The sequence below is a fragment of the Pogoniulus pusillus genome, chromosome 17, assembly GCF_015220805.1.
Source record: "Pogoniulus pusillus isolate bPogPus1 chromosome 17, bPogPus1.pri, whole genome shotgun sequence".
Taxonomy (NCBI): domain Eukaryota; kingdom Metazoa; phylum Chordata; class Aves; order Piciformes; family Lybiidae; genus Pogoniulus; species Pogoniulus pusillus.
In genome coordinates this window covers 22792050-22808572 of record NC_087280.1, presented here as the reverse complement: position 1 = coordinate 22808572, position 16523 = coordinate 22792050, and the positions used below count along the sequence as shown (strand labels likewise).

At 50.2% G+C, this 16523-nt stretch overlaps 1 protein-coding gene across 1 annotated transcript in view; it reads right to left on the bottom strand.

Moving 5' to 3' along the window:
* Nucleotides 1-16523, bottom strand: part of AGBL1 (AGBL carboxypeptidase 1) — a 387722-nt gene that overhangs the window by 230661 nt on the left and 140538 nt on the right. The gene's annotated exons all lie outside the window — the stretch shown is intronic.

Below are 16523 nucleotides of genomic sequence, written 5' to 3'. Positions count from 1 at the left end.
TCAGATACTGGAAGACCACTCCAAGATCTCCTCAAAGCCTCCTCCTCTCCAGAAGAGATCTCTACCAGTGAGATTGATACCTTATAAATTGAGATAATTACAGGTGTATTTCAAGGGGAACACAACTCTAAGAAGGCCAGATGCTTCTTGAAGGTGCTGTTTGCCAACTGGTGCCAGGTTTGGTCCTCAGGACTAGCATAGAATTATAGAATCAAGCAGGTTGGAAGAGAGCTCCAAGCTCAGCCAGTCCAACCTAGCACCCAGCCCTATCCAGTCAACCAGACCACGGCACTAAGTGCCCCAGCCAGGCTTGGCTGCAACACCTCCAGGCACAGCCACTCCACCACCTCCCTGGGCAGCCCATTCCAATGCCAATCACTCTCTCTGACAACAACTTCCTAACAACATCCAGCCTAGACCTGCCCTGGCACAGCTTGAGACTGTGTCCCCTTGTTCTGTTGCTGCTTGCCTGGCAGCAGAGCCCAACCCCACCTGGCTACAGCCTCCCTGCAGGTAGCTGCAGACAGCAATGAGCTCTGCCCTGAGCCTCCTCTGCTGCAGGCTGCACACCCCCAGCTCCCTCAGCCTCTCCTCACAGGGCTCTGCTCCAGGCCCCTCCCCAGCCTTGCTGCAGTAGGCCTCTCAGGATGGCACCAGCATGTTCTCTGCCAACTCCTGGAAGTCTGAGCCTATCAAAGTTCACTGAGTTTTCAAAAGCACCAAGAAATAGATTTTCTGTGGTTCTGCTGCACTTTCTGTATCTCACCACTGACAACTTAGAACTTCCAAATTCTCAAGTAGATATATGTGCCTGCAAGGACTCCAAGGAACACTAGAATGGCTCAGGTTGGAAGAGACCTCAGAGCTCAGCTGCTCCAGCCTGCCCACCATGCCCAGGGACACCTCTCAACTAGACTTGGCTGCTCAAGGCCTCATCCAACCTGGCCTTCAACACTCCCAGGCAGGAGGCAGCCACAGCCTCCCTGGGCAGCCTGTGCCAGACTCTCACCATCCTCACACTGAACAACTTCTTCCTCAGCTCCAGTCTCACCCTGCCCTCCCTCAGCTCCAAACCATTCCCCTTGCCCTGTCTCCAGACACACTCACAAAAAGTTCCTCTGCAGCCTTCCTGCAGGATCCCTTCAGGCAGCTCTGAGGTCCCCCTGGAGCCTTCTCCTCTGCAGGCTGCACACCCCCAGCTCCCTCAGCCTGTGCTCACAGCAGAGCTGCTCCAGCCCTTGGAGCACCTTTGTGGCCTCCTCTGGCCTCACTCCAACAGCTCTGTGGCTTCTGCTGCTGGGGACAGCAGCGCTGGGCACAGTATTTGAGATGGGGTCTCACAAGAGCTCCCAAGCTGTCTGATCTCCCCTCTGCTGCTGGCTCCAAACTAATCAATCCCTGCTGAGACCTCATCTTGAGTCCTGCCTTCAGTTTTGGGCTCCCCAGTTTAAGAGGGACAAGGATCTGCTGGAAAGGGTGCAAGGGAGGCCTACGAGGATGATGAGGGGACTGGAGCACTGCCTGGTGAGGAGAGGCTGAGGGACCTGGGGCTGCTTAGGCTGCAGAAGAGAAGACTGAGAGGAGATTGAATCAATGTCTCTAAATCTCTGAGGCCTGGAGGTCAGGAGGAGGGGACAGGCTCTGCTCACTGCTCCCTGGGATAGGACAAGCAGCAGTGGATGGAAGCTGCAGCACAGCAGGGTCCAGCTCAACACAAGGGGCAACTGCTTGGCTGGAAGGGTCCCAGAGCCCTGGCACAGGCTGCCCAGAGAGGTTGTGGAGTCTCCTTCTCTGGAGCCTTTCCAGGCCTGTCTGGATGTGTTGCTGTGTGCCCTGAGCTAGATTGTGTGGTCCTGCTCTGGCAGGGGTCTTGGACTCAATGATCTCTTTGGGTCCCTTCTAACCCCTGACATCCTGTGATCAAGTTACACATAAAATGTATAACATTAATGTGTTAACTAGATGAAGGGGACACAGCCTGAAGCTGTGCCAGGGCAGGTCTAGGCTGGATGTTAGGAGGAAGTTGTTGGCAGAGAGAGTGATTGGCACTGGAATGGGCTGCCCAGGGAGGTGGTGGAGTCACCATCCCTGGCGGTGTTCAAGACAAGACTGGATGAGGCACAGAACTGGGTGCTAGGTTGGACTGGATGATCTTGGAGGTCTCTTCCAATCTGGTTGGTTCTATGAATTTCAGAGGCAGAGTACTCAAAGCTGTTGATGATTTAGAGAATCATAGAACTGTCAGGACTGGAAGGGACCTCAAGGATCATCTAGTTCAAACCTAGAGGGAGGAGGAAAGGGAGGAGGAGAGGGAGGAGGAGAGGGAGGAGGAAAGGGAGGAGGAAAGGGAGGAGGAAAGGGAGGAGGAAAGGGAGGAGGCTCATTAAAATCAAATCCTTGCCAAGCACTTCATTGGTGAGCTCTACTGAAATCGCTTCAAAGCAGACTTGTAACTTAGCAGGGAAAGTTTCCTTGTCCTCAGATATGTTATTTGGTATTCCTGTGGAAAAAATGCAGCAGCATTTGGTCTAGCTGTAAGTCTCCAGAAACTCTCCCTATCCATATGCTTGGAAATGACCAAGTCTGACAGCAGATTCTGCAAGAATCCCATCTGTGCTGAGCATACTCCACGGCTGGGCCAGGGAAATGGGAGAAGGCAGAGGGAGACACCTGCCAGGCACAGGAAATAAAGGGAAAGGACAAAGCAATTATCTGCCTTAAAATGATCCTTCTGTGAGTGCTCACAATCTCAGGCCATTGTCACAAGTCACCCTGACAGGTTTACTTCAGTTGAAACCATTATCAGCCAGCACATCAGGGCGACGCCGAGATCGGTTTGTCTTGCTCTATTGGGCAAAGCCAGGGCTCAGACAAGGCTCCCTTGTGTGAGCTGAGAGACCCCAGCTGACAGCTCTGGGAGCTGTAACAGGACAGAAAACACAACCGAAGGCATCAGAGTCATAGAATCAACCGGGCTGGAAGAGACCTCCAAGCTCATCCAGCCCAACCTAGCACCCAGCCCTGGCCAGTCAACTAGACCATGGCACCAAGTGCCTCATCCAGGCTCTTCTTCAACACCTCCAGGGATGGTGCCTCCACCACCTCCCTGGGCAGCCTAGGGAAACAAATGCTGAATGAGCAAGTTGTACACCTTTGCTCTTAGCTCCCTAATTTAGTTCCAAATGCTTTCCAAACCATTAATCAATTACCATGCCTCAGGAAGGCAAGACACCACGCTGAAAAACACTCAGCTAAGGAATAACCACTAATTTTTCTGCTCAATAGCTACATTACACTACAATTTATTTACATCTTCCAGGCATGCACTGAGATCTGGCCACAGTCCCCCTCTCCCAGGCTCCAGATTTCCCTGCTTTCCTCTTAAGCAGCTGGTGGGCACTAGAAGACTGAACTACACTCTCAGCTGAAAGAGCTCATACAGAGCAATCATCATCAAGGTCCAGGAAAGCAACCAGAACTCCATTTTTCTTAACAGCCATATACTTGTCTTGTACCATTCTCACACCTCCCCTTACTGGGAGGTTAGTATATTTTGACCAATGCATAAACACAAGTGCCTAAGGCACTTATGGGCTGCAAAAGATTCCTTTGGCTCCTGCAGAACTCCCAGCCAAAAATCAGGGCGGGCGATTTCCACTCTGCTCCAGCTAGTTGTGCATTAGAGCCTACCTTAGCAATGCTTTAAACCAGCAACAAGCCAAAAGCAGCTTTCACAAAGACATCAGCAGCATTTTGCCACTTCCAACCGTTTCCTCCTCTCTGCCATCACCATGATTTAGCGCTGTTTTGCAGGCTCGTTGCCGAGCTAAACTTACGGGGCTGGGCTGTGGTAGCTGAGAACGAGGCTCCTGAGGACTCCTAATGGACACCAGCTGTAAATAGCACGAAGCAAAGCAAAACGTGTTCTCCTCTGCAGCTGATGAATACAGCTTTAACAACTCTTATCTCTCTCCTATATTGAGAGCGAGAGCACAGCATCTTCATTGAGAGGTTATTTCCTCAGTGGAAACAAGAAACTAAGCAAGGATTTTCTGCTCTCAGAAGCGCAGGAAACGTTGCTGTAATTCTGCTAATTGCAAATCACATGGGACCAGCACAGACCTGACTTCTGTTCTTCCTCTCAAGGATGATCAAAGTCAATCTTGCCTCACTTAGAGTCAACGTCAGAAAAGCTTCTGGAGCTTCCAGATCTTAAAGCCCAGGAAACAGCAGGGGGTGGGAAGCGGGGGAAGAGACCAGACAGAAATCACCCACACTGTTTCCCTGTGGGCAGCAATGGAGGAGCCCACATGCTGTGGGTCCAGCCAAGGCAATCTCTCTGTTCCAGTTCAAGTTCCCTTTTAAAGCTCCCCTCCTGGCAAGAACATCCACAGCTCTGACATCCCATCCACAAGAGAGCTGTAACAGAGGTATTTACCAGCACAGAAAGCACAGAGCTTGCTGGCTGCCTGCTCCTCCCATGGAAGCCATCACAGCCAAATCCCATATCCAAGCGGTGCCCCCTCCCCAGACTGCACCCAGCATGAAGGCTCCTGAAGCAGCAAATAGAGCAAGGAGCTGATGACATGGCCATAAAACTTGCTACCCTTGAAACACCTGGGAAACAAGGATTGAACTCTGTGGCTGGCAGGAGGCACTCAATCCCATGTTTTACAGCATATCCAATTACCTCCATGCCCTGATACTGTGGTTAAGCATGGCAGACATTAAGCTCCTGGAAGCAGTGGACAGCAGCATACTCAGCACTCCAATTCACAGGCACCAGGCAAGATTTCTGCACTCAGTTTGACTGTTTCACATCTTTCCTGCCTTCCAACAACCCCTCAGACTGCAGTCTTGACCAGATCACCCTGGTGCTACCCAGCACAGTCTACAGATTTGCACTGGTGCCTACTTGCCCTTCTCTCTATGTTGTTTCAGAGCCCCTTGCCCTACTACCTCTGCTCCACTAAAACTATCTTAGGGATCATAGAATCATAGAATCAAGCAGGTTGGAAGAGACCTATAAGATCATCCAGTCCAACCTAGCACCCAGCCCTGTCCAGTCAACTAGACCATGGCACTGAGTGCCTCATCCAGGCTTTTCTTGAAGACCTCTAGGGATGGTGACTCCACCACCTCCCTGGGCAGCCCATTCCAATGCCAATCACTCTCTCTGACAACAACTTCCTAACAACATCCAGCCTAGACCTGCCCTGGCACAACTTGAGACTGTGTCCCCTTCTTCTGTTGCTGGTTGCCTGGGAGAAGAGGCCAATCCCCACCTGGCTGCAATATCCCTTCAGGTAGCTGTAGACAGCAATGAGCTCTGCCCTGAGCCTCCTCTTCTACAGGCTGCACACCCCCAGCTCCCTCAGCCTCTCCTCATAGGGTTTGTGTTCCAGGCCCTTCACCAGCTTTGTTGCCCTTCTCTGGACACCTCCCAGCACCTCAGCATCTCTCATATACATCCTTCCAGGCACAGAGCTGAGTTTTATCTTCAAAATCCTCAGGCCAACACTTGAGCAGATCCTCCCCTCAAGTTCTGGGGAGGCTGCCAGAAAGCTCAGGTTAGCCATTAATCTTTGCAAAGCCCTCACGGCACACAGCCTCCTCTGGGAATGTAAATAATGAAAAGAGAAAGCAGGGGAAGCCTTTCATGCTACATGAAGCCTTACCTGACAGACCACAGCTCATTACACTGTGTTCAATCTCAATATGCCCAGAATACAAGGTGGCACCATCAGTACCTGAGGTGAGAGGGGAAAGTACCACTGATTCCTCTCGCAGAAGTTGGAGTAAAACCCCTCTGAGTATCAATCCTACTAATGTATTACTTTCCATCTCCCCTCCTCTTCACTCATTTTGACTGTATATGTATTCATTAAAACGAGAGCTTTGTTCTTCCAGCACTGCTAACTTGCTGCTTAATCTCCTGCCTCTTACAAGGCCCTTCCTCTAGTCATGTCTTCACCAGAGTTCACTAAGAGGTGACTTTGATGGCACTAATCGTGACATCAGTTGGGAAAAGAGCAGGCTGAAAGAAAGGAACAGAACCCCATTAACACAGCAGTGTCCCTCATCAAGAGGAGCACAGAAAGAACTGCATTTGCAGTTCCAGATGCCCTGACCTGGGCTGATGCTGTAAATTATTTCCAGCTGAGATTTGAGTCATGCCATTTGTAAAGGGACAGGGCACTGCAAGAACACAGGGCTAGGATTTTATGAGGAGGCAGTGGGAATTATTTACACAGCATGTGAGAAATTCAACCTAGATCCAGGGCTCGACTGGAATTTTTCTGGCTGTGCTCTTGCATACCTCTCTTCTCTTTACCCCAAGCCCAGGGCCATTAAGACTCACTACTTCCCTCCCCCACCCTGCCTTGTACCTAAACACAGCATGACTTTATCACCAGCATCACACAAATCAAAGGGGCAGGTTTACCCCAGGCCATAGTAGAGAGAAACTAAGGAAGCTAATTTCTCCCTACTGACTTGATTAGCTGTAGCTTCTCCAGGGTGTTCCGAGTCAAACGATGGGCAAAGAGAAACACCATGACACAGCACTTCCATGTGTGTCACAGCTACACCCTGTCCTGGATACAGCTGATCTGCCCAAGGCTGTGTGGCTACACAAAGCTGGAGAGAAGACAGGACGTGGTGTGATGTGCAATGAATAAAGTACCTTGGTAAGAAGCATCAAACCCTGAGATGACAGAGAAGATGAGAGTGGTTTGAGGCACAGTCTGTGTCAGACACTTTGCTCCCCTCCTAAAACCTTCCCAATAGTTGTCAGTCTTCCAGATGCCTTAGACATCCCTTCCTCCCTAGCTCCTCTCTCCCCCAGGTGCTGCCTGCTTGCTGACACTGCTGTTGGCTAAATGCTCCCAAATCAGGCACATCTTAACCAAGGGACAACACCCAGTTTGGCAGGGCCAGCTCTTGTCTTCCAGGATTATCGAGGAGCTGCTCCTTTCTTAAGCAGGTCTATATTAGATGGGGTTTTACTCTTACCTATGGCAAAGAAGTAAACATTGCAAATCACCTCGGCTGCCTCCTCTCTACCTTCATAGCTTGGCGGGGGAGTTTCAGGCTCCAAGTTGCCTGGCAACCTCCTTTTGTGCCTGTGTTTTATGAATTCATCCACCTCTGAATCAGAGATGATCAGAGAGCTGAATGAGGGCACAGACTACCCAGCTTTGGTAAACCCTGACATCCTACTAGCCCTGCTTAACTCCAGCAGATTGGTGAAGTGAGTTGTTGAGTCTGTTTGGGAGGCAGACTCCAAAACCCCAAGCTCTGAAGCTAGCAGGAACCACTGCCATTATTTATTACTGCTGTCTACAGCTACCATTGGAATGGGCTGCCCAGAGAGGTGGTGGAGTCGCCGTCCCTGGAGGTGTGCAAGAAAAGACTGGGTTAGGGACTCAGTGCCATGGTCTGGTTGATTGGCTAGGGCTTGGTGCTAGGTTGGACTGGATGAGCTTGGAGGTCTCTTCCAACCTGGCTGATTCTATGATTCTATACCTGAAGGGAGGCTGTAGCCAGGTGGGGTTGGTCTCTTCTGCCAGGCACCCAGCAACAGAACAAGGGGACACAGCCTCAAGCTGTGCCAGGGCAGGTCTAGGCTGGATGTTAGGAGGAAGTTGTTGGCAGAGAGAGTGATTGGCATTGGAATGGGCTGCCCAGGGAGGTGGTGGAGTCATCGTGTCTGGAGGTGTTCAAGTAAAGATTGGATGGGGCATTTAGAATCATAGAATCAGTCAGGGTTTGAAGGGACCACAAGGATCATCTAGTTCCAACCTCCCTACCATGGGCAGGGACATCCTATCCTAGATCAGGCTGGTCACAGCCTCATTGCACTTAGTGCCATGGTCTGTTTGATTGGCCAGGGCTGGGTACTAGGTTGGACTGGCTGAGCTTGGAGGTCTCTTCCAACCTGGCTGATTCTATGATTCTATTTAGTGTGACCTTCTGTATACCTGAAGCCAAAAGGAAACCCAGCTGAACTAATTCCTGCTCAAATCAAAGCCTACCTCTTGAGGCAGGTGGAGGAGCAACCAAATCTTATTTTCAGAACTCATACTCCTGGAAAACCTACCACAACCCTTTGCCAATTGTTTCACTTTATAACATCCCCAGCCTAAGTGTGTGGAGCTGAATCAGAGCAGCTGGAGTTTCCCACAACTGTATTATGACCCAGTTTTGCACATGCCAGCTCCACAGCCAGTGGTACATCCTGCCTTGCTCTGCACACCCTCTGAGCCACCTGGGTAGCAGTGAGCTTCAGAACTGAAACCATTTGGCTGTTCCAGTGCAGCTGCCTCATTAGAATCATTGCAAGCAAGCTCCCTCCTGGAGCTGTGGCACTAAACAAAGGAGTGCCTCCAGCTGGACTCACTTTCCCACAGGGCTGCTTCCTGCTGCTGGCCAGTGCTGGCCTAAGGGCTGAGCCCACCCTGCAGCCTGGCACTGAGGTGGCAGCATGTTCCCACAAGAGTTGTGTCAAGGCAGCTGTGTCAGTCGTGGCAGGTGCAGAGCTCAGAGAGGCAGTGGCTTTGTGCCCAGTGGACACCATGGCTCTCCCCAGCCCACCAACTGCTCCCCAGAGGCTCCCATTTCCCTGTGCACTGTTCTGGAGGGCTCTGCAGCTAATCATGCTGGTATTGGAGTCACTCAATGTGATGACTGAGAGCTGGTGCCAGCTACACAGCCCTGAAGTCTCCCACCAGGGCTCCTGGTCCTGCCCAGGTCTCATCAGCTGCTCTCATGTGAGCTTCTGGTTCTCATTGTGTCTCTCTGCTCCCTTCAGCCAGATTCCAAAGGAGTGAAATCAAGGTGGGGGCCAGCTGGTTAGGAAGAATTGTTGCCAAGAAGGATTGGGGGATTAGAGCAAGTGAGTTAGTGATGCAAAGCAGTTCCAATAACAGCAGCACCCCTGGGATGTAAAGACAGGGAATGTGGTTGCTTTGCTCTGCTCAAGCCAGGGAGCAAAAGCAAACAGCTGCAGTGGGGTATCTGCTGCAGGCCACTGCAGCTTAAAAATCAATTCAATGAAAACTGAAGAGGATATCAAGACTGACAAAAAGTCACAACTCACAAAGAAAAGGTGGAGAAAAGGAGTTTTAAACTCAGAAAGGAAAAGATGAAAAGGGCTCTGGGCAACCTGAGCTGGTTGAGGATGCCCCTGCTTACTGCAGAAGGGGTTGGACTGGATGACATTGGAACCATAGAATCAAACAGGTTGGAAGAGACCTCCAAGCTCATCCAGTCCAACCTAGCACCCAGCCCTGGCCAATCAACCAGACCATGGCACTAAGTGCCCAATTCAGTTTTGTCCTGAACACCTCCAGGGACGGTGACTCCACCACCTCCCTGGGCAGCCCATTCCAATGCCAATCACTCTCTCTGCCAACAGCTTCCTCCTAATATCCAGCCTGGACCTCCCTTGGCACAACTTGAGACTGTGTCCCCTTGTGCTATGGTCTAGTTGATTGGACAGGGCTGAATGCTAGGTTGGGCTGGTTGAGCTTGGAAGTCTCTTCCAACCTGGTTGATTCTATGACTCTATGATCTTCCAAAGCCTCTCTATTAGCCTTAGGTCTACTGGTTCTTAGCTTCTGTGTATGCACAGAAATGAACAAGAAACAAACACTATGATCCTCTCCAAGAGGCCTCCCAACAGCTTATCCAGTTATCTGATGTAGGGAGCTTGAGAGGATCTGTCAGAGGCAGGCAAGGATCTGTTATCCTGTGCTTCTGTAAACACACACAGCCTTAATTTGTTCTGCAGCAGCAGGCAATTTCAGATACTCAAGTGTTTTGCACTGCCATCAATCCATGTGTTTTCCAACCAGCATGGGAAAGAACATAGATTTTCTTGCAGAGATGCAAGACCTCCAAGACCTGGCAAGTAGAAAAATAAAGGTTTACAAGCATGTCTGACTCTCTCCCCTCCTGGCTTTTTTTGTCTGATGATAAAACTGGCTTGGGAGAAGAACGAGTCAGTGACTGCTCAGGAGACAGCAGAGCAGAGATCCATCAAAAGAGACTGTCCACTGTTCTCATTTAGTATGACTGGAGACGTGGCAGCATTGCCCTAAACTGCTCCATGCCTAAAAGGAGGTGCAGGCAGGAGATAAATGCATCAGAGACCTAGAGGATAACTGCTGTGCAGGCAGAGTGCAGAGATCCAGAGAGCTATGAAATCCATGGGCTGTTTTCCCAGAGAAGGATTTCATCTGAAATGAAATCAGGCAGGAGGAGCAGCCTGAAAAAGCTTCAATTGTCATAAAAATATCTCCCTGGGTAATCCACAGTGATGGAAAAAAGAAACTCTGATAATTTATGTGACAGTTTAATGGGATTTTGGTGACACATGATACTTTAGAAGGAATTTGCCCAAATAGGACAGACAGAACTTTAATAAGACTTCAGCTGCAAAACAGCAATATTTTTACCCCTTACTCTTACATTTCATTCTATGTATCCACTACTCACTCCCTGCCCATATAACTCATTTGCAAGGCCCATCTCAACACTGAGAGCAAGAACTCTGCACTTCCTAGGTACATCCTTGGCCAGAGAAACCTCTGCATGTCTGATCCCTGAGGGGATGAGGCTACCTTTGCACCTAGGGGGCAGAGCATCACAGAATGGCAGAAACATGCAGGCTGGCACAGCCCCTCAGGAGCACCCAGTCCAACCTAGAACCCTGCTCTACAAGACTCACCTTAAACCACAGCCCTAAGCACCACAGCCAAACCACCCTGAAACACAGCCAGGCTGGGTGACTCCACCACCTCCCTGGGCAGCTCATTCCAGTCTCTGACCACTTTCTCCAAGAAAAAACTTCTCCCTGATGTCCAATCTAATCCTCCCCAGCCTCAGCTTGAGGCCATTCCCCTTGTTCTGCTCTCCAATTCCCTGTGAGCAGAGCCCAGCAGCAGCCTCTCCACAATGTCCCTTCAGGTAGTTGTAGGCAGCGATGAGGTCTGCCCTTAGTCTCCTCTTCCTCACACTAACCATTCTCAGGCCCCTCAGTCACTCCTCATCAGATTTAATCTCCAGTTTCTTCCCCAGCTTTGTTGCCCTCCTCATTTCTCAGCACCTCCACATCTCTCTTGTACTGCAGCACCCAAAACCGAACACAACACTCAAGCTGTGGCCTCCCCAGAGCCGAGTCCAAGGGGACGATCACCTCCCTGCTCCTGCTGGCCACAGCATTTTTAATCCCAGCCAGGCTGCCACTGGTCTTCTTGGTTGCCTGGGTCAAGAGGGTGAGCTGTGAACTCCAAGCCCTGGGCTTCCCTCCAGCTGTGGCCCCAGCTCCATGGCTGACACCAGTGACTTCTGTGCAGAAGCAAAGGCAGGCAGCTGGACAGGCTGCAGCTGGAGGCACTTGCAGGAGGTTGCCCCCAGAGCACACTCCAGGAGCAAAAGGCTTTCACACTGTCAGCAGTCCCTCAACCCATGTCTCCTACTTAGCAGAGACACAGCCTTTACCCCACTGCAGCACCCCACAACCTTCACTGCCGTGGCTTTGTGAGCAGACACAGCAGCAAGAGGAATTGCTGGGAGGACTAAGCTAGGGTGAAGCCAGGGTTAATGGGCTGAAAGTTCACAAAGGAACATTTAGGCTGAGTAACAGTGAGTTACACTGAAGAGTCTCCCCTGTGGAGACCCAGAAGCTACCATTAAAACCACATTGCCCAGAGCACAAGACTCCAATCTGCACACAACAATCTTGCAGTAGCTGGGGACAGAAGTAACCCAAGAGGCATTTGTTTTCTTTACTAATTTCAATGGATCCTGTTCCAAAGCCCTTATTTCTCTGGGAAAAAAAATCTCCTTCTGGGAATTCAGGCAGGAGAGGAAGAGTAAAGAGCTGTGTGACAGCCTTAGCATTTTGCCTAGTTGCTCTGTGGTGGGATAAGATCCACTTTAGACCCTCACTGGGGTCTGTTAACCCTAAAATAGGTCTGGAAAAATGGAGCACCTGACAGTGTTCTTTTCACCACTGGAAATAATGGCCAAATCCAACAGGAAAATAAGTTGTCTGCTGTGTAGTCCTTCAAGCAACTCTGCTCTACAAAAGACAAATTCTATAGGAAAGAGCTTTTTGCCCATAAGCTGTCTCTAAAGAACAGAGATTTAAACCCCCACCTAACCCCACCTACAGCATACAACAATGCTTATCCTTAAATGTATGCTGTGCCTTTAAGAGGCACAGATCCATCTCTGCCTCCAGCTTGAGGTCTTCCTTAGGGAATGATTTGTAAGAAATGAAATATATTAAACAGAAGTGCAATCAGAGCTTCTCATTAGCAAAGGGATAAAATATCAATTTTTGGTTAAGATAAAAGCATCACAGATGGACTCTAAAGGGAAAAATAAATCCTTGGTCTTCACTTGATTTGGTATTTATCACTCCAGTGCTCCACAAATACCCTGGCAGGGAATGCTGCCTTAAAATATGATCTTCTATTTCTCCTGGAGTAAGCAAGCTATGAGAGTTTTAACTTGTGTGTTCTGTCACATACTGAAAACTCAAGAGAAAATGGAAAGGAAAGAGAAAAGTTTACAAAAGAAATCTTCTAAGACATCATAATAACAACAACAACAGCTTCACAGTGAAGGACCTTCTGCAGGTTCACCTCATTTGTGGCATCACCAAACTGACCCTTATAGAATCAGCCAGGTTGGAAGAGAGCTCCAAGCTCAGCCAGCCCAACCTAGCACCCAGCCCTATCCAGTCAACCAGACCATGGCACTAAGTGCCTCAGCCAGGCTTGGCTTCAACACCTCCAGCCACAGCCACTCCACCACCTCCCTGGGCAGCCCATTCCAATGCCAATCACTCTCTCTGACAACAACTTCCTCACAACATCCAGCCTAGACCTGCCCTGGCACAACTTGAGGCTGTGTCCCCTTGTTCTGGTGCTGGCTGCCTGGCAGAAGAGCCCAACCCCACCTGGCTGCAGCCTCCCTGCAGGCAGCTGCAGACAGCAATGAGCTCTGCCCTGAGCCTCCTCTTCTGCAGGCTGCACACCCCCAGCTCCCTCAGCCTCTCCTCACAGGGCTGTACTCCAGGACCCTCCCCAGCCTTGCTGCCCTTCTCTCAACACCTTCCAGCACCTCAACATCTCTCTTGAATTGAGTGGCCCAGAACTGGACACAGCACTGCAGGGGTGGCCTGAGCAGTGCTGAGCACAGGGGCAGAAGAACCTCCCTTGTCCTGCTGGCCACACTGCTCCTGAGCTAGCCCAGGATGCCACTGGCTCTGCACTCTATTCCAGTGCCTTCCTGCAAACTGATACTGCAATCTTCCCTCAATCCCAGTGTCCTCCTGCAAACTGACACTGCAATCTCTCCTCAATCCCAATGCCCTCCTGCAAACTGACACTGCAATCTTCCCTCAATCCCAGTCCCCTCCTGCACTTTCCCCCCCATCATTTCCCCAGCAGAACTTTTCCAGCCAGCAATGCCACAAAACCCCTTCGCTGTAGCTCAGGCACCCTTTGGAGCCCGTGAAGCGCAGGCTGCTCTCTCTCAAGCTGCCACAAGACACACTCCCATCAAACCTGCTGTCTTTCAGGACCTCCACCTCCACTTAATCTCCCATTCAGCAAACTATCAGCATGCTTTTAGAACAAACACCTCTTTAAATAAAAGAAAAACCCCAGTAAATCATGGTCATGACAGGCTAATGGCTAACGCTGCAAAGATGATTTATCTTCCTGCTCTATCTAACAAAGCCTCTTATGCTAATACCTTGTTTTCCAAATATGAAGAGACTTCTAACTGATGTTTTCTAACTGCAAAAAAAAAAAATGTGTGCAGGTAATGAAAAACACCTTACATCAAAAATAACCTTCACCTGCCATCTAACAGCCCCATCAACTCCCCAAAATCAAAAGATCTCCTTAAATGATTTCTTCCTCTATTATTTACTCTGCTTCTGTCATGGATGAAGGAACCAACTATTCAGTCTCACTGCTTCTGTCTAATCCAAATCCATTTCACAGTTTGCATGCATTAGCTGCATGCTTTAATTTGATTTGATTTCTGTCTATTAAGTTTTATTTGAGGCAGGTTTGATGGCCTCGTGGGGAGCATTTTGCCAGTGCTACCCTTTGTGCAAACAGAGATTGTTTTAGCTGGGCTGAGCCTCGTTTCAAGCCACATCTCGATAAGCTGATGAATAAAGTCACAGTGTCTGCCTTGCAAGTGATATTCCAGCTGGTGGGAGAGATCTTTGGCAAGCTAGAAGGTGGGTCCTGGGACTGTTCTTTTTAAAAGGGTATAGAAATCAAGCAGCAAGTCATGATTTATGAGGAGGAGAAGTGTTTCAATCTGTCTACAGGCATTTCATGTCGCTTGCAGGCCACCAGCTATGCACAGAGATCATAAGCAAGTTTGGGGCTCCCCAGTTTAAGAGGGACAAGGATCTGCTGGAGAGAGCCCAGCAGAAGGCTACTAGGATGATGAGGGGACTGGAGCACTGCCTGGTGAGGAGAGGCTGATTAATCTGGAGAAGAGAAGGGTGAGAGAGAATCTAATCAATGTCTCTAAATCTCTGAGGGCTGGGGGTCAGGAGGGGGGGACAGGCTCTGCTCACTGCTCCCTGGGATAGGACAAGCAGCAATGGATGGAAGCTGCAGCACAGCAGGTTCCAGCTCAACACAAGGGGCAACTTCTTGGCTGTAAGGGTCCCAGAGCCCTGGCACAGGCTGCCCAGAGAGGTTGTGGAGTCTCCTTCTCTGGAGCCTTTCAAGGCCTGTGTGGCTGTGTTCCTGTGTGCCCTGAGCTAGATTGCCTGGTCCTGCTCTGGCAATGGGGGGTTGGACTGGATGATCTCTTTGGGTCCCTTCCAATCCCTAACATCTATCATCACAGAATGGCTTAGGTCGGAAGAGACCTCAGAGATCATCTGTTCCAACCTTCCCACCATGGGCAGGGATGTCTCTCAACTAGACTCAGCTGCTCAAGTCATCATCCAACCTGATCTTCAACACACCCAGGCAGGAAGCAGCCACAACCACCCTGGGCAGCCTATTTCAGAGTCTCAGCACCCTCCTACTGAACTTCTTCCTCAGCTCCAGTCTAACCCTGCCCTCCCTCAGCTTCAAACCATTCCCTCTTGGCCTGTCTCTAAACATCTTTATGAAAAGTCCTTCTCCATCCCTCCTGCAGGACGCCTTCAGGTACTGGCAGGCAGCTCTAAGGTCCCTTGGAGTCTTCTCTTCTCCAGGGTGACAGCATTTTTATTGCTCATCCACAGTATGTGCTAAACACAGGGAGAAGAGGGACAGCAGAAGCACCACATCCACTGACACCCCTGAGCTCTTCATCTGTCTCTCGCTTTCTCTTTTGCCCCTGGCCATTTGCTCTTTGTGAAGCACAATTCCCACGTGTGAAGTTGTGCCTCATGGTGACCCTCTAGCTGTTGTTTTTGTGCCCTTTCAAAATGCTCGACTAAACTGTCACAGAAGGAGCTTGGCATCTGGAGGCTGTGACAGACACACTGTGACCTGATTCATAAAACATAACTCAACAGCTTGGGCTGCCAGGGGCCAGGATTTACAGGACTGCATTTCGACAACAGCCTTCAACGCCTGCTCTGCTGAATGCACTCTGCTGCTCTGCCACAGGACAGACTCCCAAGCTGTGCCAGGGTGACCTGTGCAGCACTACGGAGTGACAAAGCAGCTGAGACACTAATCTTGTTAGAGCCTACCCTGTCCACTGCTGGTCAGGAAGAGGATGGAATGGCCTCAGCTCTGCTTGCACCTTTTTACACCAGGCTGCAGTGGGGATGGGAAGGGAGCACTATTCCATACAAGGCAACACAATCTGTCAGAAACTCCTCCAGTACAGCAGGAACAAAGGAAAAATCAGATCCTAAGTATTTTCATGGAATGGTGCAGGTTGGAAGGGACTTCAGAGCTCATCTCCTCCAACCTCCCTGCCATGGGCAGGGACACCTCTCAGCTAGACTTGATCGATCAAGGTCTCATCCAACCTGGCCTTCAACACTCCCAGGTAGGAGGCAGCCACAACCTCTCTAAGCAGCCTGTTCCAAAGTCTCACCACCCTCCTACTGAACAACTTCTTCCTCAGCTCCAGTCTAACCCTGCTCTGCCTCAGCTTCAAACCATTCCCTCTTGTTCTGTCTCTAGACATCCACAGGAAAAGTCCCTCTGCAGCCTTCCTGGAGGATCCCTTCAGGCACTGGCAGACAGCTCTAAGATCTCTCTGAAGTCTTCTCTGCTCCAGGCTGAACACTCCCAGCTCCTTCAGCCTGTCCTCACAGCAGAGCCAACCAGCCCCTGGATCACCTTTGAGCCCTGCATTATCTACTGCAGCTTTCTTTTACTTTTGTACTACCAAAGCCTCTCTTTACTTCTATTTCTGGCCAGCACAGCCTGACCCAGAAGGAATTTAAGGACTTCCTGCCCTCATATCCATCCACCTCTCTTCTTCATCTCCACTTTAATCACTAGCTACTAGGTGTTCACCAC